The sequence below is a fragment of the Carassius carassius genome, chromosome 18 (assembly GCF_963082965.1).
Source record: "Carassius carassius chromosome 18, fCarCar2.1, whole genome shotgun sequence".
NCBI classification, from domain to species: Eukaryota; Metazoa; Chordata; class Actinopteri; order Cypriniformes; family Cyprinidae; genus Carassius; species Carassius carassius.
Window position 1 is genome coordinate 30,196,988 of NC_081772.1, and position 23,372 is coordinate 30,220,359.

The 23,372-nt window shown below is 51.3% G+C and overlaps 32 non-coding genes across 32 annotated transcripts; all 32 read left to right on the forward strand.

Annotated features, from left to right (window-relative positions):
* The first annotated feature begins 270 nt into the window (after positions 1-270).
* trnas-aga (transfer RNA serine (anticodon AGA)) lies at positions 271-352 on the forward strand. Its single transcript has one exon. It is a non-coding gene; the product is annotated as a tRNA-Ser (tRNA).
* Positions 353-709: 357 nt separating this feature from the next.
* On the forward strand, positions 710-791 carry trnas-uga (transfer RNA serine (anticodon UGA)). The gene has a single exon. It is a non-coding gene; the product is annotated as a tRNA-Ser (tRNA).
* Positions 792-968: 177 nt separating this feature from the next.
* On the forward strand, positions 969-1,041 carry trnak-uuu (transfer RNA lysine (anticodon UUU)). Its single transcript has one exon. It is a non-coding gene; the product is annotated as a tRNA-Lys (tRNA).
* A 1,810-nt stretch (positions 1,042-2,851) lies between these two features.
* Positions 2,852-2,933, forward strand: trnas-uga (transfer RNA serine (anticodon UGA)). The gene has a single exon. It is a non-coding gene; the product is annotated as a tRNA-Ser (tRNA).
* A 177-nt stretch (positions 2,934-3,110) lies between these two features.
* Positions 3,111-3,183, forward strand: trnak-uuu (transfer RNA lysine (anticodon UUU)). The gene has a single exon. It is a non-coding gene; the product is annotated as a tRNA-Lys (tRNA).
* A 612-nt stretch (positions 3,184-3,795) lies between these two features.
* trnas-aga (transfer RNA serine (anticodon AGA)) lies at positions 3,796-3,877 on the forward strand. The gene has a single exon. It is a non-coding gene; the product is annotated as a tRNA-Ser (tRNA).
* Positions 3,878-4,228: 351 nt separating this feature from the next.
* trnas-uga (transfer RNA serine (anticodon UGA)) lies at positions 4,229-4,310 on the forward strand. Its single transcript has one exon. It is a non-coding gene; the product is annotated as a tRNA-Ser (tRNA).
* A 178-nt stretch (positions 4,311-4,488) lies between these two features.
* Positions 4,489-4,561, forward strand: trnak-uuu (transfer RNA lysine (anticodon UUU)). Its single transcript has one exon. It is a non-coding gene; the product is annotated as a tRNA-Lys (tRNA).
* Positions 4,562-5,934: 1,373 nt separating this feature from the next.
* trnas-aga (transfer RNA serine (anticodon AGA)) lies at positions 5,935-6,016 on the forward strand. Its single transcript has one exon. It is a non-coding gene; the product is annotated as a tRNA-Ser (tRNA).
* Positions 6,017-6,373: 357 nt separating this feature from the next.
* On the forward strand, positions 6,374-6,455 carry trnas-uga (transfer RNA serine (anticodon UGA)). Its single transcript has one exon. It is a non-coding gene; the product is annotated as a tRNA-Ser (tRNA).
* Positions 6,456-6,633: 178 nt separating this feature from the next.
* Positions 6,634-6,706, forward strand: trnak-uuu (transfer RNA lysine (anticodon UUU)). The gene has a single exon. It is a non-coding gene; the product is annotated as a tRNA-Lys (tRNA).
* Positions 6,707-8,162: 1,456 nt separating this feature from the next.
* Positions 8,163-8,244, forward strand: trnas-uga (transfer RNA serine (anticodon UGA)). Its single transcript has one exon. It is a non-coding gene; the product is annotated as a tRNA-Ser (tRNA).
* A 177-nt stretch (positions 8,245-8,421) lies between these two features.
* On the forward strand, positions 8,422-8,494 carry trnak-uuu (transfer RNA lysine (anticodon UUU)). Its single transcript has one exon. It is a non-coding gene; the product is annotated as a tRNA-Lys (tRNA).
* A 1,025-nt stretch (positions 8,495-9,519) lies between these two features.
* Positions 9,520-9,601, forward strand: trnas-aga (transfer RNA serine (anticodon AGA)). The gene has a single exon. It is a non-coding gene; the product is annotated as a tRNA-Ser (tRNA).
* Positions 9,602-10,212: 611 nt separating this feature from the next.
* trnak-uuu (transfer RNA lysine (anticodon UUU)) lies at positions 10,213-10,285 on the forward strand. Its single transcript has one exon. It is a non-coding gene; the product is annotated as a tRNA-Lys (tRNA).
* Positions 10,286-10,897: 612 nt separating this feature from the next.
* Positions 10,898-10,979, forward strand: trnas-aga (transfer RNA serine (anticodon AGA)). Its single transcript has one exon. It is a non-coding gene; the product is annotated as a tRNA-Ser (tRNA).
* A 148-nt stretch (positions 10,980-11,127) lies between these two features.
* trnah-gug (transfer RNA histidin (anticodon GUG)) lies at positions 11,128-11,199 on the forward strand. The gene has a single exon. It is a non-coding gene; the product is annotated as a tRNA-His (tRNA).
* Positions 11,200-11,590: 391 nt separating this feature from the next.
* On the forward strand, positions 11,591-11,663 carry trnak-uuu (transfer RNA lysine (anticodon UUU)). Its single transcript has one exon. It is a non-coding gene; the product is annotated as a tRNA-Lys (tRNA).
* Positions 11,664-12,275: 612 nt separating this feature from the next.
* On the forward strand, positions 12,276-12,357 carry trnas-aga (transfer RNA serine (anticodon AGA)). The gene has a single exon. It is a non-coding gene; the product is annotated as a tRNA-Ser (tRNA).
* Positions 12,358-12,505: 148 nt separating this feature from the next.
* On the forward strand, positions 12,506-12,577 carry trnah-gug (transfer RNA histidin (anticodon GUG)). Its single transcript has one exon. It is a non-coding gene; the product is annotated as a tRNA-His (tRNA).
* A 131-nt stretch (positions 12,578-12,708) lies between these two features.
* trnas-uga (transfer RNA serine (anticodon UGA)) lies at positions 12,709-12,790 on the forward strand. Its single transcript has one exon. It is a non-coding gene; the product is annotated as a tRNA-Ser (tRNA).
* A 1,688-nt stretch (positions 12,791-14,478) lies between these two features.
* trnas-aga (transfer RNA serine (anticodon AGA)) lies at positions 14,479-14,560 on the forward strand. The gene has a single exon. It is a non-coding gene; the product is annotated as a tRNA-Ser (tRNA).
* A 357-nt stretch (positions 14,561-14,917) lies between these two features.
* trnas-uga (transfer RNA serine (anticodon UGA)) lies at positions 14,918-14,999 on the forward strand. The gene has a single exon. It is a non-coding gene; the product is annotated as a tRNA-Ser (tRNA).
* Positions 15,000-15,176: 177 nt separating this feature from the next.
* trnak-uuu (transfer RNA lysine (anticodon UUU)) lies at positions 15,177-15,249 on the forward strand. The gene has a single exon. It is a non-coding gene; the product is annotated as a tRNA-Lys (tRNA).
* Positions 15,250-16,275: 1,026 nt separating this feature from the next.
* On the forward strand, positions 16,276-16,357 carry trnas-aga (transfer RNA serine (anticodon AGA)). Its single transcript has one exon. It is a non-coding gene; the product is annotated as a tRNA-Ser (tRNA).
* Positions 16,358-17,793: 1,436 nt separating this feature from the next.
* On the forward strand, positions 17,794-17,875 carry trnas-aga (transfer RNA serine (anticodon AGA)). The gene has a single exon. It is a non-coding gene; the product is annotated as a tRNA-Ser (tRNA).
* Positions 17,876-18,493: 618 nt separating this feature from the next.
* On the forward strand, positions 18,494-18,566 carry trnak-uuu (transfer RNA lysine (anticodon UUU)). The gene has a single exon. It is a non-coding gene; the product is annotated as a tRNA-Lys (tRNA).
* Positions 18,567-20,004: 1,438 nt separating this feature from the next.
* trnas-aga (transfer RNA serine (anticodon AGA)) lies at positions 20,005-20,086 on the forward strand. The gene has a single exon. It is a non-coding gene; the product is annotated as a tRNA-Ser (tRNA).
* A 373-nt stretch (positions 20,087-20,459) lies between these two features.
* On the forward strand, positions 20,460-20,541 carry trnas-uga (transfer RNA serine (anticodon UGA)). Its single transcript has one exon. It is a non-coding gene; the product is annotated as a tRNA-Ser (tRNA).
* Positions 20,542-20,718: 177 nt separating this feature from the next.
* Positions 20,719-20,791, forward strand: trnak-uuu (transfer RNA lysine (anticodon UUU)). The gene has a single exon. It is a non-coding gene; the product is annotated as a tRNA-Lys (tRNA).
* A 1,025-nt stretch (positions 20,792-21,816) lies between these two features.
* Positions 21,817-21,898, forward strand: trnas-aga (transfer RNA serine (anticodon AGA)). The gene has a single exon. It is a non-coding gene; the product is annotated as a tRNA-Ser (tRNA).
* A 617-nt stretch (positions 21,899-22,515) lies between these two features.
* On the forward strand, positions 22,516-22,588 carry trnak-uuu (transfer RNA lysine (anticodon UUU)). The gene has a single exon. It is a non-coding gene; the product is annotated as a tRNA-Lys (tRNA).
* Positions 22,589-23,372: the final 784 nt, after the last annotated feature.

A 23,372-nucleotide genomic window follows, 5' to 3' on the forward strand; every position in this document is an offset into this window, starting at 1 on the left:
TGGTCATCCCTTTAGGAAAGAGTGCTCACAGAGTGAGTAGAATAAGACAGACTTCCCAATAGTGCAGTGCTGTCGGTCCCCAGGGCCAGTACTGAAAAACCCCATTACATAGGATGAGACATGGCAGCCTGATTTCTCCTCAGTGGGACCGCTGTTTTACCCGCTTGCAGGGCTAGCTTGCATTCTCCGCTTGCTGACTGAGCTGGGTTGGTTGCAAGTAGGTCAGGCAGCAGTGTTGGACACAAACTGAGCAGAAATTGGTCCACTCCTGTAGTCGTGGCCGAGTGGTTAAGGCGATGGACTAGAAATCCATTGGGGTCTCCCCGCGCAGGTTCGAATCCTGCCGACTACGCTGTTTGCTGAAGGCCATGAGGCAAAGCATCCATGCATTTTTCACGGTCCTCGCACTTATTTGCGAAATGTCCAGTCCCTCTTCGATGGACAAACACGCCGCTGCTGCTTCTTGTATCCGGGCTCCAGGGGTTGTCTTGGTTGAGCCAGTGGCACGCCGTGATCGTATAGTGGTTAGTACTCTGCGTTGTGGCTGCAGCAACCCCGGTTCAAATCCGCGTCACGGCAACCCTTTGCCGTTGAGTATACGGGAAGGTTTAAATTTTTTACCACCTCATCTTTCTGCGTGATTTTGTTTCTGAAGCTTGGCCTGTGCAGGGCGCCACCAGACAAGGGCGCTTGCTTTTTAACATTAGCCGTAGTCGTGGCCGAGAGGTCAAGGCGATGGACTTGAAATCCATTGGGGTCTCCCCACGCAGGTTCGAACTCTGCCGACTACGGGAGGGATTTGCAGTATTGCTTTAGATTTCTGTGACGTAATTGTGCCTTCTATTGTCCTTCGCTCTCTGTGCCATAACTGCTTCTAGCTTTCATCCTCGTGACACCTGCGTCTCTTCTGGGCAGCTTGTTGTAAAACTGCTGCTTTATAAAAGGTGAGAAGCCAGTTTTCCACAAGAGCCCGGATAGCTCAGTCGGTAGAGCATCAGACTTTTAATCTGAGGGTCCAGGGTTCAAGTCCCTGTTCGGGTGAAGGTCTGTCTGATTTTGGCGGAGTCACCTTGCTATCACTACGGTCCATCTCTTCTTCTGAATCTGTACCGGAGCGGTGTTCCTTCCTGCTCCAGGGTATCAGTGCACCTCCCTTGTTTGGCACATCTGATTCTGATGGTCAGCTCGTTAGGAAAGCGCGCTCACAGAGTGAGTAGAATAAGACAGACCTCCGAATTGTGCAGTGCTGTCGGTCCCCAGGCCCAGCACTGAAAAACGTCATTACATAGGATGAGACATGGCAGCCTGATTTCTCTTAGAGCGATGTTCCTTCCTTCTCCAGGGGGTCAGTGCATCTTCCTTGTTCGGCACACATGATTCTGATGGTCAGCCCTTTAGGAAAGAGTGCTCACGGAGTGAGTAGAATAAGACAGACCTCCCATGTGGGGAGTCGTGGCCTAATGGTTAGAGAGTCGGACTCCCAATCGGAAAGGTTGTGAGTTCGAGTCCCGGGCCGGCAGGAATTGTGGGTGGGGGGAGTGCATGTACAGTTCTCTCTCCACCTTCAATACCACGACTTAGGTTCCCTTGAGCAAGGCATTGAACCCCCAACTGCTCCCCGGGCGCCGCAGCATAAATGGCTGCCCACTGCTCTGGGTGTTTGCTCACAGTGTGTGTGTGTTCACTGCTCTGTGTGTGTGCCTTTCGGATGGGTTAAATGCAGAGCACAAATTCTGAGTATGGGTCACCATACTTGGCTGAATGTCACTTCACTCACTCATTAACCATTTGTGCAGTGCTGTCGGTCCCCAGGGCCAGTACTGAAAAAGCCCATTACATAGGATGAGACATGGCAGCCTGATTTCTCCTCAGTGGGACTGCTGTTTTAGCCACTTCAAGGGCTAGCTTACAATCTCGGCTTGCTAGGTTGCAAGTAGGTCAGGCAGCAGTGTTACACACAACATGGCAGAAGGTGGTCTGCTTAATTCAAGTCCCTGTTTGGGCGAAGGTCAGTCTTCTATTTGTAGGCCTCAGCTTGCTATCACTACGGTCCATCTCTTCTGCTGACTCTGTACTAGAGCGATGTTCCTTCCTGCTCCCGGGGATCAGTGCATCTCCCTTGTTCGGCAACCCTGATTCTGATGGTCAGCCCTTTATGAAAGAGTGCTCACAGAGTGAGTAGAATAAGACAGACTTCCCAATTGTGCAGTGCTGTCGGTCCCCAGGGCCAGTACTGAAAAACCCCATTACATAGGATGAGACATGGCAGCCTGATTTCTCCTCAGTGGGACCGCTGTTTTACCCGCTTACAGGGCTAGCTTGCATTCTCCGCTTGCTGACTGAGCTGGGTTGGTTGCAAGTAGGTCAGGCAGCAGTGTTGGACACAAACTGAGCAGAAATTGGTCCACTCCCGTAGTCGTGGCCGAGTGGTTAAGGTGATGGAATAGATATCCATTGGGGTCTCCCCGCGCAGGTTCGAATCCTGCCGACTACGCTTTTTGCTGAAGGCCATGAGGCAAAGCATCCATGCATTTTTCACGGTCCTCGCACTTATTTGCGAAATGTCCAGTCCCTCTTCGATGGACAAACACGCCGCTGCTGCTTCTTGTATCCGGGCTCCAGGGGTTGTCTTGGTTGAGCCAGTGGCACGCCGTGATCGTATAGTGGTTAGTACTCTGCGTTGTGGCTGCAGCAACCCCGGATCGAATCCGTGTCACGGCAACCCTTTGCCGTTGAGTATACGGGAAGGTTGAAATTTTTTACCACCTCATCTCTCTGCGTGATTTTGTTTCTGAAGCTTGGCCTGTGCAGGGCGCCACCAGACAAGGGCGCTTGCTTTTTAACATTAGCCGTAGTCGTGGCCGAGAGGTTAAGGCGATGGACTTGAAATCCATTGGGGTCTCCCCGCGCAGGTTCGAACTCTGCCGACTACGGGAGGGATTTGCAGTATTGCTTTAGATTTCTGTGACGTAATTGTTCCTTCTATTGTCCTTCGCTCTCTGTGCCATAACTGCTTCTAGCTTTCATCCTCGTGACACCTGCGTCTCTTCTGGGCAGCTTGTTGTAAAACTGCTACTTTATAAAAGGTGAGAAGCCAGTTCTCCACAAGAGCCCGGATAGCTCAGTCGGTAGAGCATCAGACTTTTAATCTGAGGGTCTAGGGTTCAAGTCCCTGTTCGGGTGAAGGTCTGTCTGCTTTTGGCCGAGTCACCTTGCTATCACTACGGTCCATCTCTTGTTCTGAATCTGTACTTGAGCGGTGTTCCTTCCTGCTCCAGGGTATCAGTGCACCTCCCTTGTTTGGCACACCTGATTCTGATGGTCAGCTCATTAGGAAAGCGCGCTCACAGAGTGAGTAGAATAAGACAGACCTCCGAATTGTGCAGTGCTGTCGGTCCCCAGGCCCAGCACTGAAAAACGTCATTACATAGGATGAGACATGGCAGCCTGATTTCTCTTAGAGAGATGTTCCTTCCTTCTCCAGGGGGTCAGTGCATCTTCCTTGTTCGGCACACATGATCCTGATGGTCAGCCCTTTAGGAAAGAGTGCTCACGGAGTGAGTAGAATAAGACAGACTTCCCAATTGTGCAGTGCTGTCGGTCCCCAGGGCCAGTACTGAAAAACCCCATTACATAGGATGAGACATGGCAGCCTGATTTCTCCTCAGTGGGCCCGCTGTTTTACCCGCTTGCAGGGCTAGCTTGCAATCTCCGCTTGCTGACTGAGCTGGGTTGGTTGCAAGTAGGTCAGACAGCAGTGTTGGACACAAACTGAGCAGAAATTGGTTTACTACCATAGTCGTGGCTGAGTGGTTAAGGCGATGGACTAGAAATCCATTGGGGTTTCCCCGCGCAGGTTTGAATCCTGCCGACTACGCTGAAGGCCATGAGGCAAAGCATCCATGCATTTTTCACGGTCCTCGCACTTATTTGCGAAATGTCCAGTCTCTCTTCGATGGACAAACACGCCGCTGCTGCTTCTTGTATCCGGGCTCCAGGGGCTGTCTTGGGTGAGCCAGTGGCACGCCGTGATCGTATAGTGGTTAGTACTCTGCGTTGTGGCCACAGCAACCCCGGTTCGAATCCGGGTCACGGCAACCCTTTGCCGTTGATTATACGGGAAGGTTGAAAATTTTTTACCACCTCATCTTTCTGCGTGATTTTGTTTCTGAAGCTTGGCCTGTGCAGGGCGCCACCAGACAAGGGTGCTTGCTTTTTAACATTAGCCGTAGTCGTGGCCGAGAGGTTAAGGCGATGGACTTGAAATCCATTGGGGTCTCCCCACGCAGGTTCGAACTCTGCCGACTACGGGAGGGATTTGCAGTATTGCTTTAGATTTCTGTGACGGTAATTGTGCCTTCTATTGTCCTTCGCTCTCTGTGCCATAACTGCTTCTAGCTTTCATCCTCGTGACACCTGCGTCTCTTCTGGGCAGCTTGTTGTAAAACTGCTGCTTTATAAAAGGTGAGAAGCCAGTTCTCCACAAGAGCCCGGATAGCTCAGTCGGTAGAGCATCAGACTTTTAATCTGAGGGTCCAGGGTTCAAGTCCCTGTTCGGGTGAAGGTCTGTCTGCTTTTGGCGGAGTCACCTTGATATCACTACGGTCCATCTCTTCTTCTGAATCTGTACCGGAGCGGTGTTCCTTCCTGCTCCAGGGTATCAGTGCACCTCCCTTGTTTGGCACACCTGATTCTGATGGTCAGCTCATTAGGAAAGCGCGCTCACAGAGTGAGTAGAATAAGACAGACCTCCGAATTGTGCAGTGCTGTCGGTCCCCAGGCCCAGCACTGAAAAACGTCATTACATAGGATGAGACATGGCAGCCTGATTTCTCTTAGAGCGATGTTCCTTCCTTCTCCAGGGGGTCAGTGCATCTTCCTTGTTCGGCACACATGATTCTGATGGTCAGCCCTTTAGGAAAGAGTGCTCACGGAGTGAGTAGAATAAGACAGACCTCCCATGTGGGGAGTCGTGGCCTAATGGTTAGAGAGTTGGACTCCCAATCGGAAAGGTTGTGAGTTCGAGTCCCAGGCCGGCAGGAATTGTGGGTGGGGGGAGTGCATGTACAGTTCTCTCTCCACCTTCAATACCACGACTTAGGTTCCCTTGAGCAAGGCATTGAACCCCCAACTGCTCCCCGGGCGCCGCAGCATAAATGGCTGCCCACTGCTCCGGGTGTGTGCTCACAGTGTGTGTGTGTGTTCACTGCTCTGTGTGTGTGCCTTTCGGATGGGTTAAATGCAGAGCACAAATTCTGAGTATGGGTCACCATACTTGGCTGAATGTCACTTCACTCACTCATTAACCATTTGTGCAGTGCTGTTGGTCCCCAGGGCCAGTACTGAAAAAGCCCATTACATAGGATGAGACATGGCAGCCTGATTTCTCCTCAGTGGGACTGCTGTTTTAGCCACTTCAAGGGCTAGCTTACAATCTTGGCTTGCTAGGTTGCAAGTAGGTCAGGCAGCAGTGTTACACACAACATGGCAGAAGGTGGTCTGCTTAATTCAAGTCCCTGTTTGGGCGAAGGTCAGTCTTCTTTTTGTAGGCCTCAGCTTGCTATCACTACGGTCCATCTCTTCTGCTGACTCTGTACTAGAGCGATGTTCCTTCCTGCTCCCGGGGATCAGTGCATCTCCCTTGTTCGGCAAACCGGATTCTGATGGTCATCCCTTTAGGAAAGAGTGCTCACAGAGTGAGTAGAATAAGACAGACTTCCCAATTGTGCAGTGCTGTCGGTCCCCAGGGCCAGTACTGAAAAACCCCATTACATAGAATGAGACATGGCAGCCTGATTTCTCCTCAGTGGGACCGCTGTTTTACCCGCTTGCAGGGCTAGCTTGCATTCTCCGCTTGCTGACTGAGCTGGGTTGGTTGCAAGTAGGTCAGGCAGCAGTGTTGGACACAAACTGAGCAGAAATTGGTCCACTCCCGTAGTCGTGGCCGAGTGGTTAAGGCGATGGACTAGAAATCCATTGGGGTCTCCCCGCGCAGGCTCGAATCCTGCCGACTACGCTTTTTGCTGAAGGCCATGAGGCAAAGCATCCATGCATTTTTCACGGTCCTCGCACTTATTTGCGAAATGTCCAGTCCCTCTTCGATGGACAAACACGCCGCTGCTGCTTCTTGTATCCGGGCTCCTTGGGTTGTCTTGGTTGAGCCAGTGGCACGCCGTGATTGTATAGTGGTTAGTACTCTGCGTTGTGGCTGCAGCAACCCCGGTTCGAGTCCGCGTCACGGCAACCCTTTGCCGTTGAGTATACGGGAAGGTTGAAATTTTTTACCACCTCATCTTTCTGCGTGATTTTGTTTCTGAAGCTTGGCCTGTGCAGGGCGCCACCAGACAAGGGCGCTTGCTTTTTAACATTAGGCGTAGTCGTGGCCGAGAGGTTAAGGCGATGGACTTGAAATCCATTGGGGTCTCCCCGCGCAGGTTCGAACTCTGCCGACTACGGGAGGGATTTGCAGTATTGCTTTAGATTTTTGTGACGGTAATTGTGCCTTATATTGTCCTTCGCTCTCTGTGCCATAACTGCTTCTAGCTTTCATCCTCGTGACACCTGCGTCTCTTCTGGGCAGCTTGTTGTAAAACTGCTGCTTTATAAAAGGTGAGAAGCCAGTTCTCCACAAGAGCCCGGATAGCTCAGTCGGTAGAGCATCAGACTTTTAATCTGAGGGTCTAGGGTTCAAGTCCCTGTTCGGGTGAAGGTCTGTCTGCTTTTGGCGGAGTCACCTTGCTATCACTACGGTCCATCTCTTCTTCTGAATCTGTACCGGAGCGGTGTTCCTTCCTGCTTCAGGGTATCAGTGCACCTCCCTTGTTTGGCACACCTGATTCTGATGGTCAGCTCGTTAGGAAAGCGCGCTCACAGAGTGAGTAGAATAAGACAGACCTCCGAATTGTGCAGTGCTGTCGGTCCCCAGGCCCAGCACTGAAAAACGTCATAACATAGGATGAGACATGGCAGCCTGATTTCTCTTAGAGCGATGTTCCTTCCTTCTCCAGGGGGTCAGTGCATCTCCGTGTTCGGCACACATGATCCTGATGGTCAGCCCTTTAGGAAAGAGTGCTCACGGAGTGAGTAGAATAAGACAGACCTCCCATTTGTGCAGTGCTGTCGGTCCCCAGGGCCAGTACTGAAAAAGCCCATTACATAGGATGAGACATGGCAGCCTGATTTCTCCTCAGTGGGACTGCTGTTTTAGCCACTTCAAGGGCTAGCTTACAATCTCGGCTTGCTAGGTTGCAAGTAGGTCAGGCAGCAGTGTTACACACAACATGGCAGAAGGTGGTCTGCTTAATTCAAGTCCCTGTTTGGGCGAAGGTCAGTCTTCTTTTTGTAGGCCTCAGCTTGCTATCACTATGGTCCATCTCTTCTGCTGACTCTGTACTAGAGCGATGTTCCTTCCTGCTCCCGGGGATCAGTGCATCTCCCTTGTTTGGCACACCTGATTCTGATCGCCAGCCCTTTAGGAAAGAGTGCTCACAGAGTGAGTAGAATAAGACAGACTTCCCAATTGTGCAGTGCTGTCGGTCCCCAGGGCCAGTACTGAAAAACGCCATTACATAGGATGAGACATGGCAGCCTGATTTCTCCTCAGTGGGACTGCTGTTTTACCCGCTTGCAGGGCTAGCTTGCAATCTCCGCTTGCTGACTGAGCTGGGTTGGTTGCAAGTAGGTCAGACAGCAGTGTTGGACACAAACTGAGCAGAAATTGGTTTACTACCATAGTCGTGGCTGAGTGGTTAAGGCGATGGACTAGAAATCCATTGTGGTTTCCCCGCGCAGGTTTGAATCCTGCCGACTACGCTGAAGGCCATGAGGCAAAGCATCCATGCATTTTTCACGGTCCTCGCACTTATTTGCGAAATGTCCAGTCCCTCTTCGATGGACAAACACGCCGCTGCTGCTTCTTGTATCCGGGCTCCAGGGGTTGTCTTGGTTGAGCCAGTGGCACGCCGTGATCGTATAGTGGTTAGTACTCTGCGTTGTGGCTGCAGCAACCCCGGTTCAAATCCGCGTCACGGCAACCCTTTGCCGTTGAGTATACGGGAAGGTTTAAATTTTTTACCACCTCATCTTTCTGCGTGATTTTGTTTCTGAAGCTTGGCCTGTGCAGGGCGCCACCAGACAAGGGCGCTTGCTTTTTAACATTAGCCGTAGTCGTGGCCGAGAGGTCAAGGCGATGGACTTGAAATCCATTGGGGTCTCCCCACGCAGGTTCGAACTCTGCCGACTACGGGAGGGATTTGCAGTATTGCTTTAGATTTCTGTGACGTAATTGTGCCTTCTATTGTCCTTCGCTCTCTGTGCCATAACTGCTTCTAGCTTTCATCCTCGCGACACCTGCGTCTCTTCTGGGCAGCTTGTTGTAAAACTGCTGCTTTATAAAAGGTGAGAAGCCAGTTCTCCACAAGAGCCCGGATAGCTCAGTCGGTAGAGCATCAGACTTTTAATCTGAGGGTCCAGGGTTCAAGTCCCTGTTCGGGTGAAGGTCTGTCTGATTTTGGCGGAGTCACCTTGCTATCACTACGGTCCATCTCTTCTTCTGAATCTGTACCGGAGCGGTGTTCCTTCCTGCTCCAGGGTATCAGTGCACCTCCCTTGTTTGGCACACCTGATTCTGATGGTCAGCTCATTAGGAAAGCGCGCTCACAGAGTGAGTAGAATAAGACAGACCTCCGAATTGTGCAGTGCTGTCGGTCCCCAGGCCCAGCACTGAAAAACGTCATTACATAGGATGAGACATGGCAGCCTGATTTCTCTTAGAGCGATGTTCCTTCCTTCTCCAGGGGGTCAGTGCATCTTCCTTGTTCGGCACACATGATTCTGATGGTCAGCCCTTTAGGAAAGAGTGCTCACGGAGTGAGTAGAATAAGACAGACCTCCCATTTGTGCAGTGCTGTCGGTCCCCAGGGCCAGTACTGAAAAAGCCCATTACATAAGATGAGACATGGCAGCCTGATTTCTCCTCAGTGGGACTGCTGTTTTAGCCACTTCAAGGGCTAGCTTACAATCTCGGCTTGCTAGGTTGCAAGTAGGTCAGGCAGCAGTGTTACACACAACATGGCAGAAGGTGGTCTGCTTAATTCAAGTCCCTGTTTGGGCGAAGGTCAGTCTTCTTTTTGTAGGCCTCAACTTGCTATCACTACGGTCCATCTCTTCTGCTGACTCTGTACTAGAGCGATGTTCCTTCCTGCTCCCGGGGATCAGTGCATCTCCCTTGTTCGGCACACCTGATTCTGATCGTCAGCCCTTTAGGAAAGAGTGCTCACAGAGTGAGTAGAATAAGACAGATTTCCCAATTGTGCAGTGCTGTCGGTCCCCAGGGCCAGTACTGAAAAACGTCATTACATAGGATGAGACATGGCAGCCTGATTTCTCCTCAGTGGGACCGCTGTTTTACCCGCTTGCAGGGCTAGCTTGCAATCTCCGCTTGCTGACTGAGCTGGGTTGGTTGCAAGTAGGTCAGACAGCAGTGTTGGACACAAACTGAGCAGAAATTGGTTTACTACCATAGTCGTGGCTGAGTGGTTAAGGCGATGGACTAGAAATCCATTGGGGTTTCCCCGCGCAGGTTTGAATCCTGCCGACTACGCTGAAGGCCATGAGGCAAAGCATCCATGCATTTTTCACGGTCCTCGCACTTATTTGCGAAATGTCCAGTCTCTCTTCGATGGACAAACACGCCGCTGCTGCTTCTTGTATCCGGGCTCCAGGGGTTGTCTTGGGTGAGCCAGTGGCACGCCGTGATCGTATAGTGGTTAGTACTCTGCGTTGTGGCCGCAGCAACCCCGGTTCGAATCTGGGTCACGGCAACCCTTTGCCGTTGATTATACGGGAAGGTTGAAAATTTTTTACCACCTCATCTTTCTGCGTGATTTTGTTTCTGAAGCTTGGCCTGTGCAGGGCGCCACCAGACAAGGGTGCTTGCTTTTTAACATTAGCCGTAGTCGTGGCCGAGAGGTTAAGGCGATGGACTTGAAATCCATTGGGGTCTCCCCACGCAGGTTCGAACTCTGCTGACTACGGGAGGGATTTGCAGTATTGCTTTAGATTTCTGTGACGGTAATTGTGCCTTCTATTGTCCTTCGCTCTCTGTGCCATAACTGCTTCTAGCTTTCATCCTCGTGACACCTGCGTCTCTTCTGGGCAGCTTGTTGTAAAACTGCTGCTTTATAAAAGGTGAGAAGCCAGTTCTCCACAAAAGCCCGGATAGCTCAGACGGTAGAGCATCAGACTTTTAATCTGAGGGTCCAGGGTTCAAGTCCCTGTTTGGGTGAAGGTCTGTCTACTTTTGGCGGAGTCACCTTGCTATCACTACGGTCCATCTCTTCTTCTGAATCTGTACCGGAGCGGTGTTCCTTCCTGCTCCAGGGTATCAGTGCACCTCCCTTGTTTGGCACACCTGATTCTGATGGTCAGCTCGTTAGGAAAGCGCGCTCACAGAGTGAGTAGAATAAGACAGACCTCCGAATTGTGCAGTGCTGTCGGTCCCCAGGCCCAGCACTGAAAAACGTCATTACATAGGATGAGACATGGCAGCCTGATTTCTCTTAGAGCGATGTTCCTTCCTTCTCCAAGGGGTCAGTGCATCTTCCTTGTTCGGCACACATGATTCTGATGGTCAGCCCTTTAGGAAAGAGTGCTCACGGAGTGAGTAGAATAAGACAGACTTCCCAATTGTGCAGTGCTGTCGGTCCCCAGGGCCAGTACTGAAAAACCCCATTACATAGGATGAGACATGGCAGCCTGATTTCTCCTCAGTGGGACCGCTGTTTTACCCGCTTGCAGGGCTAGCTTGCAATCTCCACTTGCTGACTGAGCTGGGTTGGTTGCAAGTAGGTCAGACAGCAGTGTTGGACACAAACTGAGCAGAAATTGGTTTACTGCCATAGTCGTGGCTGAGTGGTTAAGGCGATGGACTAGAAATCCATTGGGGTTTCCCCGCGCAGGTTTGAATCCTGCCGACTACGCTGAAGGCCATGAGGCAAAGCATCCATGCATTTTTCACGGTCCTCGCACTTATTTGCGAAATGTCCAGTCTCTCTTCGATGGACAAACACGCCGCTGCTGCTTCTTGTATCCGGGCTCCAGGGGCTGTCTTGGGTGAGCCAGTGGCACGCCGTGATCGTATAGTGGTTAGTACTCTGCGTTGTGGCCGCAGCAACCCCGGTTCGAATCCGGGTCACGGCAACCCTTTGCCGTTGATTATACGGGAAGGTTGAAAATTTTTTACCACCTCATCTTTCTGCGTGATTTTGTTTCTGAAGCTTGGCCTGTGCAGGGCGCCACCAGACAAGGGTGCTTGCTTTTTAACATTAGCCGTAGTCGTGGCCGAGAGGTTAAGGCGATGGACTTGAAATCCATTGTGGTCTCCCCACGCAGGTTCGAACTCTGCCGACTACGGGAGGGATTTGCAGTATTGCTTTAGATTTCTGTGACGGTAATTGTGCCTTCTATTGTCCTTCGCTCTCTGTGCCATAACTGCTTCTAGCTTTCATCCTCGTGACACCTGCGTCTCTTCTGGGCAGCTTGTTGTAAAACTGCTGCTTTATAAAAGGTGAGAAGCCAGTTCTCCACAAGAGCCCGGATAGCTCAGTCGGTAGAGCATCAGACTTTTAATCTGAGGGTCCAGGGTTCAAGTCCCTGTTTGGGTGAAGGTCTGTCTGCTTTTGGCGGAGTCACCTTGCTATCACTACGGTCCATCTCTTCTTCTGAATCTGTACCGGAGCGGTGTTCCTTCCTGCTCCAGGGTATCAGTGCACCTCCCTTGTTTGGCACACCTGATTCTGATGGTCAGCTCATTAGGAAAGCGCGCTCACAGAGTGAGTAGAATAAGACAGACCTCCGAATTGTGCAGTGCTGTCGGTCCCCAGGCCCAGCACTGAAAAACGTCATTACATAGGATGAGACATGGCAGCCTGATTTCTCTTAGAGCGATGTTCCTTCCTTCTCCAGGGGGTCAGTGCATCTTCCTTGTTCGGCACACATGATTCTGATGGTCAGCCCTTTAGGAAAGAGTGCTCACGGAGTGAGTAGAATAAGACAGACTTCCCAATTGTGCAGTGCTGTCGGTCCCCAGGGCAAGTACTGAAAAACCCCATTACATAGGATGAGACATGGCAGCCTGATTTCTCCTCAGTGGGACCGCTGTTTTACCCGCTTGCAGGGCTAGCTTGCAATCTCCGCTTGCTGACTGAGCTGGGTTGGTTGCAAGTAGGTCAGACAGCAGTGTTGGACACAAACTGAGCAGAAATTGGTTTACTACCATAGTCGTGGCTGAGTGGTTAAGGCGATGGACTAGAAATCCATTGGGGTTTCCCCGTGCAGGTTTGAATCCTGCCGACTACGCTGAAGGCCATGAGGCAAAGCATCCATGCGTTTTTCACGGTCCTCGCACTTATTTGCGAAATGTCCAGTCTCTCTTCGATGGACAAACACGCCGCTGCTGCTTCTTGTATCCGGGCTCCAGGGGCTGTCTTGGGTGAGCCAGTGGCACGCCGTGATCGTATAGTGGTTAGTACTCTGCGTTGTGGCCGCAGCAACCCCGGTTCGAATCCGGGTCACGGCAACCCTTTGCCGTTGATTATACGGGAAGGTTGAAAATTTTTTACCACCTCATCTTTCTGCGTGATTTTGTTTCTGAAGCTTGGCCTGTGCAGGGCGCCACCAGACAAGGGCGCTTGCTTTTTAACATTAGCCGTAGTCGTGGCCGAGAGGTTAAGGCGATGGACTTGAAATCCATTGGGGTCTCCCCGCGCAGGTTCGAACTCTGCCGACTACGGGAGGGATTTGCAGTAATGCTTTAGAATTCTGTGACGTAATTGTGCCTTCTATTGTCCTTCGCTCTCTGTGCCATAACTGCTTCTAGCTTTCATCCTCGTGACACCTGCGTCTCTTCTGGGCAGCTTGTTGTAAAACTGCTGCTTTATAAAAGGTGAGAAGCCAGTTCTCCACAAGAGCCCGGATAGCTCAGTCGGTAGAGCATCTGACTTTTAATCTGAGGGTCTAGGGTTCAAGTCCCTGTTCGGGTGAAGGTCTGTCTGCTTTTGGCAGAGTCACCTTGCTATCACTACGGTCCATCTCTTCTTCTGAATCTGTACCGGAGCGGTGTTCCTTCCTGCTCCAGGGTATCAGTGCACCTCCCTTGTTTGGCACACCTGATTCTGATGGTCAGCTCGTTAGGAAAGCGCGCTCACAGAGTGAGTAGAATAAGACAGACCTCCGAATTGTGCAGTGCTGTCGGTCCCCAGGCCCAGCACTGAAAAACGTCATTACATAGGATGAGACATGGCAGCCTGATTTCTCTTAGAGCGATGTTCCTTCCTTCTCCAGGGGGTCAGTGCATCTTCCTTGTTCGGCACACATGATCCTGATGGTCAGCCCTTTAGGAAAGAGTGCTTACGGAGTGAGTAGAATAAGACAGACCTCCCATTTGTGCAGTGCTGTCGGTCCCCAGGGCCAGTACTGAAAAAGCCCATTACATAGGATGAGACATGGCAGCCTGATTTCTCCTCAGTGGGACTGCTGTTTTAGCCACTTCAAGGGCTAGCTTACAATCTCCGCTTGCTAGGTTGCAAGTAGGTCAGGCAGCAGTTTTACACACAACATGGCAGAAGGTGGTCTGCTTAATTCAAGTCCCTGTTTGGGCGAAGGTCAGTCTTCTTTTTGTAGGCCTCAGCCTGCTATCACTACGGTCCATCTCTTCTGCTGACTCTGTACTAGAGCGATGTTCCTTCCTGCTCCCGGGGATCAGTGCATCTCCCTTGTTCGGCACACCTGATTCTGATGATCAGCCCTTTAGGAAAGAGTGCTCACAGAGAGAGTAGAATAAGACAGACTTCCCAATTGTGCAGTGCTGTCGGTCCCCAGGGCCAGTACTGAAAAACCCCATTACAAAGGATGAGACATGGCAGCCTGATTTCTCCTCAGTGGGACTGCTGTTTTAGCCGCTTCCAGGGCTAGCTTAAAATCTCGGCTTGCTAGGTTGCAAGGAGGTCAGGCAGCAGTGTTACACACAACATGGCAGAAGGTGGTCTGCTTAATTCAAGTCCCTGTTTGGGCGAAGGTCAGTCTTCTTTTTGTAGGCCTCAGCTTGCTATCACTACGGTCCATCTATTCTGTTGACTCTGTACTAGAGCGATGTTCCTTCCTGCTCCCGGGGATCAGTGCATCTCTCTTGTTCGGCAAACCTGATTCTGATGGTCATCCCTTTAGGAAAGAGTGCTCACAGAGTGAGTAGAATAAGACAGACTTCCCAATTGTGCAGTGCTGTCGGTCCCCAGGGCCAGTACTGAAAAACCCCATTACATAGGATGAGACATGGCAGCCTGATTTCTCCTCAGTGGGACCGCTGTTTTACCCGCTTGCAGGGCTAGCTTGCATTCTCCGCTTGCTGACAGAGCTGGGTTGGTTGCAAGTAGGTCAGGCAGCAGTGTTGGACACAAACTGAGCAGAAATTGGTCCACTCCCGTAGTCGTGGCCGAGTGGTTAAGGCGATGGACTAGAAATCCATTGGGGTCTCCCCGCGCAGGTTCGAATCCTGCCGACTACGCTTTTTGCTGAAGGCCATGAGGCAAAGCATCCATGCATTTTTCACGGTCCTCGCACTTATTTGCGAAATGTCCAGTCCCTCTTCGATGGACAAACACGCCGCTGCTGCTTCTTGTATCCGGGCTCCAGGGGTTGTCTTGGTTGAGCCAGTGGCACGCCGTGATAGTATAGTGGTTAGTACTCTGCGTTGTGGCTGCAGCAACCCCGGTTCAAATCCGCGTCACGGCAACCCTTTGCCGTTGAGTATACGGGAAGGTTTAAATTTTTTACCACCTCATCTTTCCGCGTGATTTTGTTTCTGAAGCTTGGCCTGTGCAGGGCGCCACCAGACAAGGGCGCTTGCTTTTTAACATTAGCCGTAGTCGTGGCCGAGAGGTCAAGGCGATGGACTTGAAATCCATTGGGGTCTCCCCACGCAGGTTCGAACTCTGCCGACTACGGGAGGGATTTGCAGTATTGCTTTAGATTTCTGTGACGTAATTGTGCCTTCTATTGTCCTTCGCTCTCTGTGCCATAACTGCTTCTAGCTTTCATCCTCGTGACACCTGCGTCTCTTCTGGGCAGCTTGTTGTAAAACTGCTGATTTATAAAAGGTGAGAAGCCAGTTCTCCACAAGAGCCCGGATAGCTCAGTCGGTAGAGCATCAGACTTTTAATCTGAGGGTCCAGGGTTCAAGTCCCTGTTCGGGTGAAGGTCTGTCTGATTTTGGCGGAGTCACCTTGCTATCACTACGGTCCATCTCTTCTTCTGAATCTGTACCGGAGCGGTGTTCCTTCCTGCTCCAGGGTATCAGTGCACCTCCCTTGTTTGGCACACCTGATTCTGATGGTCAGCTCGTTAGGAAAGCGCGCTCACAGAGTGAGTAGAATAAGACAGACCTCCGAATTGTGCAGTGCTGTCGGTCCCCAGGCCCAGCACTGAAAAACGTCATTACATAGGATGAGACATGGCAGCCTGATTTCTCTTAGAGCGATGTTCCTTCCTTCTCCAGGGGGTCAGTGCATCTTCCTTGTTCGGCACACATGATTCTGATGGTCAGCCCTTTAGGAAAGAGTGCTCACGGAGTGAGTAGAATAAGACAGACCTCCCATTTGTGCAGTGCTGTCGGTCCCCAGGGCCAGTACTGAAAAAGCCCATTACATAGGATGAGACATGGCAGCCTGATTTCTCCTCAGTGGGACTGCTGTTTTAGCCACTTCAAGGGCTAGCTTACAATCTCGGCTTGCTAGGTTGCAAGTAGGTCAGGCAGCAGTGTTACACACAACATGGCAGAAGGTGGTCTGCTTAATTCAAGTCCCTGTTTGGGCAAAGGTCAGTCTTCTTTTTGTAGGCCTCAGCTTGCTATCACTAAGGTCCATCTCTTCTTCTGAATCTGTACCGGAGCGGTGTTCCTTCCTGCTCCAGGGTATCAGTGCACCTCCCTTGTTTGGCACACCTGATTCTGATGGTCAGCTCGTTAGGAAAGAGTGCTCACGGAGTGAGTAGAATAAGACAGACCTCCGAATTGTGCAGTGCTGTCGGTCCCCAAGCCCAGCACTGAAAAACGTCATTACATAGGATGAGACATGGCAGCCTGATTTCTCCTCAGTGGGACCGCTGTTTTACCCGCTTGCAGGGCTAGCTTGCAATCTCCGCTTGCTGACTGAGCTGGGTTGGTTGCAAGTAGGTCAGACAGCAGTGTTGAACACAAACTGAGCAAAAAATTGGTTTACTACCATAGTCGTGGCTGAGTGGTTAAGGCGATGGACTAGAAATCCATTGGGGTTTCCCCGCGCAGGTTTGAATCCTGCCGACTACGCTGAAGGCCATGAGGCAAAGCATCCATGCATTTTTCACGGTCCTCGCACTTATTTGCGAAATGTCCAGTCTCTCTTCGATGGACAAACACGCCGCTGCTGCTTCTTGTATCCGGGCTCCAGGGGCTGTCTTGGGTGAGCCAGTGGCACGCCGTGATCGTATAGTGGTTAGTACTCTGCGTTGTGCTTTTGGCAGAGTGGTTAGTACTCTGCGTTCTGCTTTTGGCAGAGTCACCTTGCTATCACTACGGTCCATCTCTTCTTCTGAATCTACTTGAGCGGTGTTCCTTCCTGCTCCAGGGTATCAGTGCACCTCCCTTGTTAGGCACACCTGATTCTGATGGTCAGCTCGTTAGGAAAGCGCGCTCACAGAATGAGTAGAATAAGACAGACCTCCGAATTGTGCAGTGCTGTCGGTCCCCAGGCCCAGCACTGAGAAACCCCATTACATAGGATGAGACATGGCAGCCTGATTTCAACTCAGTGGGACTGCTGTTTTACCCGCTTCCAGGGCTAGCTTACAATCTCGGCTTGTTAGGTTGCAAGTAGGTCAGGCAGCAATGTGACACACAACAGGGCAGAAGGTGGTCTGCTTAGTTCAAGTCCCTGTTTGGGCGAAGGTCAGTCTACTTTTTGGAGGCCTCAGCTTGCTATCACTACGGGTCCATCTCTTCTGCTGACTCTGTATTAGAGCGATGTTCCTTCCTTCTCCAGGGGGTCAGTGCATCTCCCTTGTTCATCACACATGATTCTGATGGTCAGCCCTTTAGGAAAGCGGGCTCACAGAGTGAGTAGAATAAGACAGACCTCCGAATTGTGCAGTGCTGTCGGTCCCCAGGCCCAGCACTGAAAAAACCCATTACATAGGATGAGACATGGCAGCCTGATTTCTCCTCAGTGGGACTGCTGTTTTACCCGCTTCCAGGGCTAGCTTACAATCTCGGCTTGCTAGGTTGCAAGTAGGTCAGGCAGCAGTGTTACACACACCATGGCAGAAGGTGGTCTGCTTAATTCAAGTCCCTGTTTGGGCGAAGGTCAGTCTTCTTTTTGTAGGCCTCAGCTTGCTATCACTACGGTCCATCTCTTCTGCTGACTCTGTACTAGAGCGATGTTCCTTCCTGCTCCCAGGGATCAGTGCATCTCTCTTGTTCGGCAAACCTGATTCTGATGGTCAGCCCTTTAGGAAAGAGTGCTCACAGAGTGAGTAGAATAAGACAGACTTCCCAATTGTGCAGTGCTGTCGGTCCCCAGGGCCAGTCCTGAAAAACCCCATTACATAGGATGAGACATGGCAGCCTGATTTCTCCTCAGTGGGACCGCTGTTTTACCCGCTTGCAGGGCTAGCTTGCAATCTTCGCTTGCTGACTGAGCTGGGTTGGTTGCAAGTAGGTCAGGCAGCAGTGTTGGAGACAAACTGAGCAGAAATTGGTCTACTCCCGTAGTCGTGGCCGAGTGGTTAAGGCGATGGACTAGAAATCCATTGCGGTCTCCCCGCGCAGGTTCGAATCCTGCCGACTACGCTGTTTGCTGAAGGCCATGAGGCATAGCATCCATGCATTTTTCACGGTCCTCGCACTTATTTGCGAAATGTCCAGTCCCTCTTCGATGGACAAACACGCCGCTGCTCCTTCTTGTATCCGGGCTCCAGGGGTTGTCTTGGGTGAGCCAGTGGCACGCCGTTATTGTATAGTGGTTAGACCTCTGCGTTTTGGCCGCAGCAACCCCGGTTTGAATCCGGGTCACGGCAACCCTTTGCCGTTGAGTATACGGGAAGGTTGAAATTTTTTTACCACCTCATCTTTCTGCGTGATTTTGTTTCTGAAGCTTGGCCTTTGCAGGGCGCCACCAGACAAGGGCGCTTGCTATCTAACATTAGGCGTAGTCGTGGCCGAGAGGTTAAGGTGATGGACTTGAAATCCATTGGGGTCTCCCTGCGCAGGTTCGAACTCTGCCGACTACGGGAGGGATTTGCAGTATTGCTTTAGCTTTCTGTGACAGTAATTGTGCCTTCTATGGTCCTTCGCTCTCTGTGCCATAACTGCTTCTAGCTTTCATCCTCGTGACACCTGCGTCTCTTCTAGGCAGCTTGTTGTAAAACTGCTGCTTTATAAAAGGGGAGAAGCTAGTGCTCCATAAGAGCCCGGATAGCTCAGTCGGTAGAGCATCAGACTTTTAATCTGAGGGTCCAGGGTTCAAGTCCCTGTTCAGGCGAGGGTATGTCTGCTTTTGGCGGAGTCACCTTGCTATCACTACGGTCCATCACTTCTTCTGAATCTGTACTGGAGCGGTGTTCCTTCCTGCTCCAGGGTATCAGTGCACCTCCCTTGTTTGGCACACCTGATTCTGATGGTTAGCTCGTTAGGAAAGCGCGCTCACAGAGTGAGTAGAATAAGACAGACCTTCGAATTGTGCAGTGCTGTCGGTCCCCAGGCCCAGCACTGAAAAACGTCATTACATAGGATGAGACATGGCAGCCTGATTTCTCTTAGAGCAATGTTCCTTCCTTCTCCAGGGGGTCAGTGCATCTTCCTTGTTTGGCACACATGATTCTGATGGTCAGCCCTTTAGGAAAGAGTGCTCACGGAGTTAGTAGAATAAGAAAGACCTCCCATTTGTGCAGTGCTGTCGGTCCCTAGGCCCATCACTGAAAAACCCCATTACATAGGATGAGATATGACAGCCTGATTTCTCCTCAGTGGGACTGCTGTTTTACCCGCTTACAGGGCTAGCTTGCAATCTCCGCTTGCTAGGTTGCAAGTAGGTCAGGCAGCAATGTGACACAACATGGCAGAAGGTGGTCTGCTTAATTCAAGTCCCTGTTTGGGCGAAGGTCAGTCTTCTTTTTGGAGGGCTCAGCTTGCTATCACTACGGGTCCATCTCTTCTGCTGACTCTGTATTAGAGCGATGTTCCTTCCTTCTCCCGGGGATCAGTGCATCTCCCTTGTTCGGCACACATGATTCTGATGGTCAGCCCTTTAGGAAAGAGTGCTCACGGAGTGAGTAGAATAAGAAAGACCTCCCATTTGTGCAGTGCTGTCAGTCCCCAGGGCCAGTACTGAAAAGCCCCATTACATAGGATTAGACATGGCAGCCTGATTTCTCCTCAGTGGGACTGCTGTTTTAGCTGCATCCAGGGCTAGCTTACAATCTCCGCTTGCTAGGTTGCAAGTATGGTCAGGCAGCAGTGTTACACACAACATGGCAGAAGGTGGTCTGCTTAATTCAAGTCCCTGTTTGGGCGAAGGTCAGTCTTCTTTTTGTAGGCCTCAGCTTGCTATCACTACGGTCCATCTCTTCTGCTGACTCTGTACTAGAGCGATGTTCCTTCCTGCTCCCGGGGATCAGTGCATCTCCCTTGTTCGGCAAACCTGATTCTGATGGTCATCCCTTTAGGAAAGAGTGCTCACAGAGTGAGTAGAATGAGACAGACCTCCCATTTGTGCAGTGCTGTCGGTCCCCAGGGCCAGTACTGAAAAACCACATTACATAGGATGAGACATGGCAGCCTGATTTCTCCTCAGTGGGACCGCTGTTTTACCCGCTTGCAGGGCTAGCTTGCATTCTCCGCTTGCTGACTGAGCTGGGTTGGTTGCAAGTAGGTCAGGCAGCAGTGTTGGACACAAACTGAGCAGAAATTGGTCCACTCCCGTAGTCGTGGCCGAGTGGTTAAGGCGATGGACTAGAAATCCATTGGGGTCTCCCCGCGCAGGTTCGAATCCTGCCGACTACGCTGTTTGCTGAAGGCCTTGAGGCAAAGCATCCATGCATTTTTCACGGTCCTCGCACTTATTTGCGAAATGTCCAGTCCCTCTTCGATGGACAGACACACCGCTGCTGCTTCTTGTATCCGGACTCCAGGGGTTGTCTTGGTTGAGCCAGTGGCACGCCTTGATCGTATAGTGGTTAGTACTCTGTGTTGTGGCTGCAGCAACCCCGGTTCGAATCCGCGTGACGGCAACCCTTTGCCGTTGAGTTTACGGGAAGGTTGAAATTTTTTACCACCTCATCTTTCTGCATGATTTTGTTTCTGAAGCTTGGCCTGTGCAGGGCGCCACCAGACAAGGGCGCCACCAGACAAGGGCGCTTGCTTTTTAACATTAGCCGTAGTCGTGGCCGAGAGGTCAAGGCAATGGACTTGAAATCCATTGGGGTCTCCCCACGCAGGTTCGAACTCTGCCGACTACGGGTGGGATTTGCAGTATTGCTTTAGATTTCTGTGACGTAATTGTGCCTTCTATTGTCCTTCGCTCTCTGTGCCATAACTGCTTCTAGCTTTCATCCTCGTGACACCTGCGTCTCTTCTGGGCAGCTTGTTGTAAAACTGCTGATTTATAAAAGGTGAGAAGCCAGTTCTCCACAAGAGCCCGGATAGCTCAGTCGGTAGAGCATCAGACTTTTAATCTGAGGGTCCAGGGTTCAAGTCCCTGTTCGGGAGAAGGTCTGTCTGATTTTGGCGGAGTCACCTTGCTATCACTACGGTCCATCTCTTCTTCTGAATCTGTACCGGAGCGGTGTTCCTTCCTGCTCCAGGGTATCAGTGCACCTCCCTTGTTTGGCACACCTGATTCTGATGGTCAGCTCGTTAGGAAAGCGCGCTCACAGAGTGAGTAGAATAAGACAGACCTCCGAATTGTGCAGTGCTGTCGGTCCCCAGGCCCAGCACTGAAAAAGCCCATTACATAGGATGAGACATGGCAGCATGATTTCTCTTAGAGCGATGTTCCTTCCTTCTCCAGGGGGTCAGTGCATCTTCCTTGTTCGGCACACATGATTCTGATGGTCAGCCCTTTAGGAAAGAGTGCTCACGGAGTGAGTAGAATAAGACAGACCTCCCATTTGTGCAGTGCTGTCGGTCCCCAGGGCCAGTACTGAAAAAGCCCATTACATAGGATGAGACATGGCAGCCTGATTTCTCCTCAGTGGGACTGCTGTTTTAGCCACTTCAAGGGCTAGCTTACAATCTCGGCTTGCTAGGTTGCAAGTAGGTCAGGCAGCAGTGTTACACACAACATGGCAGAAGGTGGTCTGCTTAATTCAAGTCCCTGTTTGGGCGAAGGTCAGTCTTCTTTTTGTAGGCCTCAGCTTGCTATCACTACGGTCCATCTCTTCTGCTGACTCTGTACTAGAGCGATGTTCCTTCCTGCTCCCGGGGATCAGTGCATCTCCCTTGTTTGGCACACCTGATTCTGATCGTCAGCCCTTTAGGAAAGAGTGCTCACAGAGTGAGTAGAATAAGACAGACTTCCCAATTGTGCAGTGCTGTCGGTCCCCAGGGCCAGTACTGAAAAACCCCATTACATAGGATGAGACATGGCAGCCTGATTTCTCCTCAGTGGGACCGCTGTTTTACCCGCTTGCAGGGCTAGCTTGCATTCTCCGCTTGCTGACTGAGCTGGGTTGGTTGCAAGTAGGTCAGGCAGCAGTGTTGGACACAAACTGAGCAGAAATTGGTCCACTCCCGTAGTCGTGGCCGAGTGGTTAAGGCGATGGACTAGAAATCCATTGGGGTCTCCCCGCGCAGGTTCGAATCCTGCCGACTACGCTGTTTGCTGAAGGCCATGAGGCAAAGCATCCATGCATTTTTCACGGTCCTCGCACTTATTTGCGAAATGTCCAGTCCCTCTTCGATGGACAAACACGCCGCTGCTGCTTCTTGTATCCGGGCTCCAGGGGTTGTCTTGGTTGAGCCAGTGGCACGCCGTGATCGTAAAGTGGTTAGTACTCTGCGTTGTGGCTGCAGCAACCCCGGTTCAAATCCGCGTCACGGCAACCCTTTGCCGTTGAGTATACGGGAAGGTTTAAATTTTTTACCACCTCATCTTTCTGCGTGATTTTGTTTCTGAAGCTTGGCCTGTGCAGGGCGCCACCAGACAAGGGTGCTTGCTTTTTAACATTAGCCGTAGTCGTGGCCGAGAGGTTAAGGCGATGGACTTGAAATCCATTGGGGTCTCCCCACGCAGGTTTGAACTCTGCCGACTACGGGAGGGATTTGCAGTATTGCTTTAGATTTCTGTGACGGTAATTGTGCCTTCTATTGTCCTTCGCTCTCTGTGCCATAACTGCTTCTAGCTTTCATCCTCGTGACACCTGCGTCTCTTCTGGGCAGCTTGTTGTAAAACTGCTGCTTTATAAAAGGTGGGAAGCCAGTGCTCCACAAGTGCCTGGATAGCTCAGTCGGTAGAGCATCAGACTTTTAATCTGAGGGTCCAGGGTTCAAGTCCCTGTTCGGGTGAAGGTCTGTCTGCTTTTGGCAGAGTCACCTTGCTATCACTACGGTCCATCTCTTCTTCTGAATCTACTTGAGCGGTGTTCCTTCCTGCTCCAGGGTATCAGTGCACCTCCCTTGTTAGGCACACCTGATTCTGATGGTCAGCTCGTTAGGAAAGCGCGCTCACAGAATGAGTAGAATAAGACAGACCTCCGAATTGTGCAGTGCTGTCGATCCCCAGGCCCAGCACTGAGAAACCCCATTACATAGGATGAGACATGGCAGCCTGATTTCAACTCAGTGGGACTGCTGTTTTACCCGCTTCCAGGGCTAGCTTACAATCTCGGCTTGTTAGGTTGCAAGTAGGTCAGGCAGCAATGTGACACACAACAGGGCAGAAGGTGGTCTGCTTAGTTCAAGTCCCTGTTTGGGCGAAGGTCAGTCTACTTTTTGGAGGCCTCAGCTTGCTATCACTACGGGTCCATCTCTTCTGCTGACTCTGTATTAGAGCGATGTTCCTTCCTTCTCCAGGGGGTCAGTGCATCTCCCTTGTTCATCACACATGATTCTGATGGTCAGCCCTTTAGGAAAGCGGGCTCACAGAGTGAGTAGAATAAGACAGACCTCCGAATTGTGCAGTGCTGTCGGTCCCCAGGCCCAGCACTGAAAAACCCCATTACATAGGATGAGACATGGCAGCCTGATTTCTCCTCAGTGGGACTGCTGTTTTACCCGCTTCCAGGGCTAGCTTACAATCTCGGCTTGCTAGGTTGCAAGTAGGTCAGGCAGCAGTGTTACACACAACATG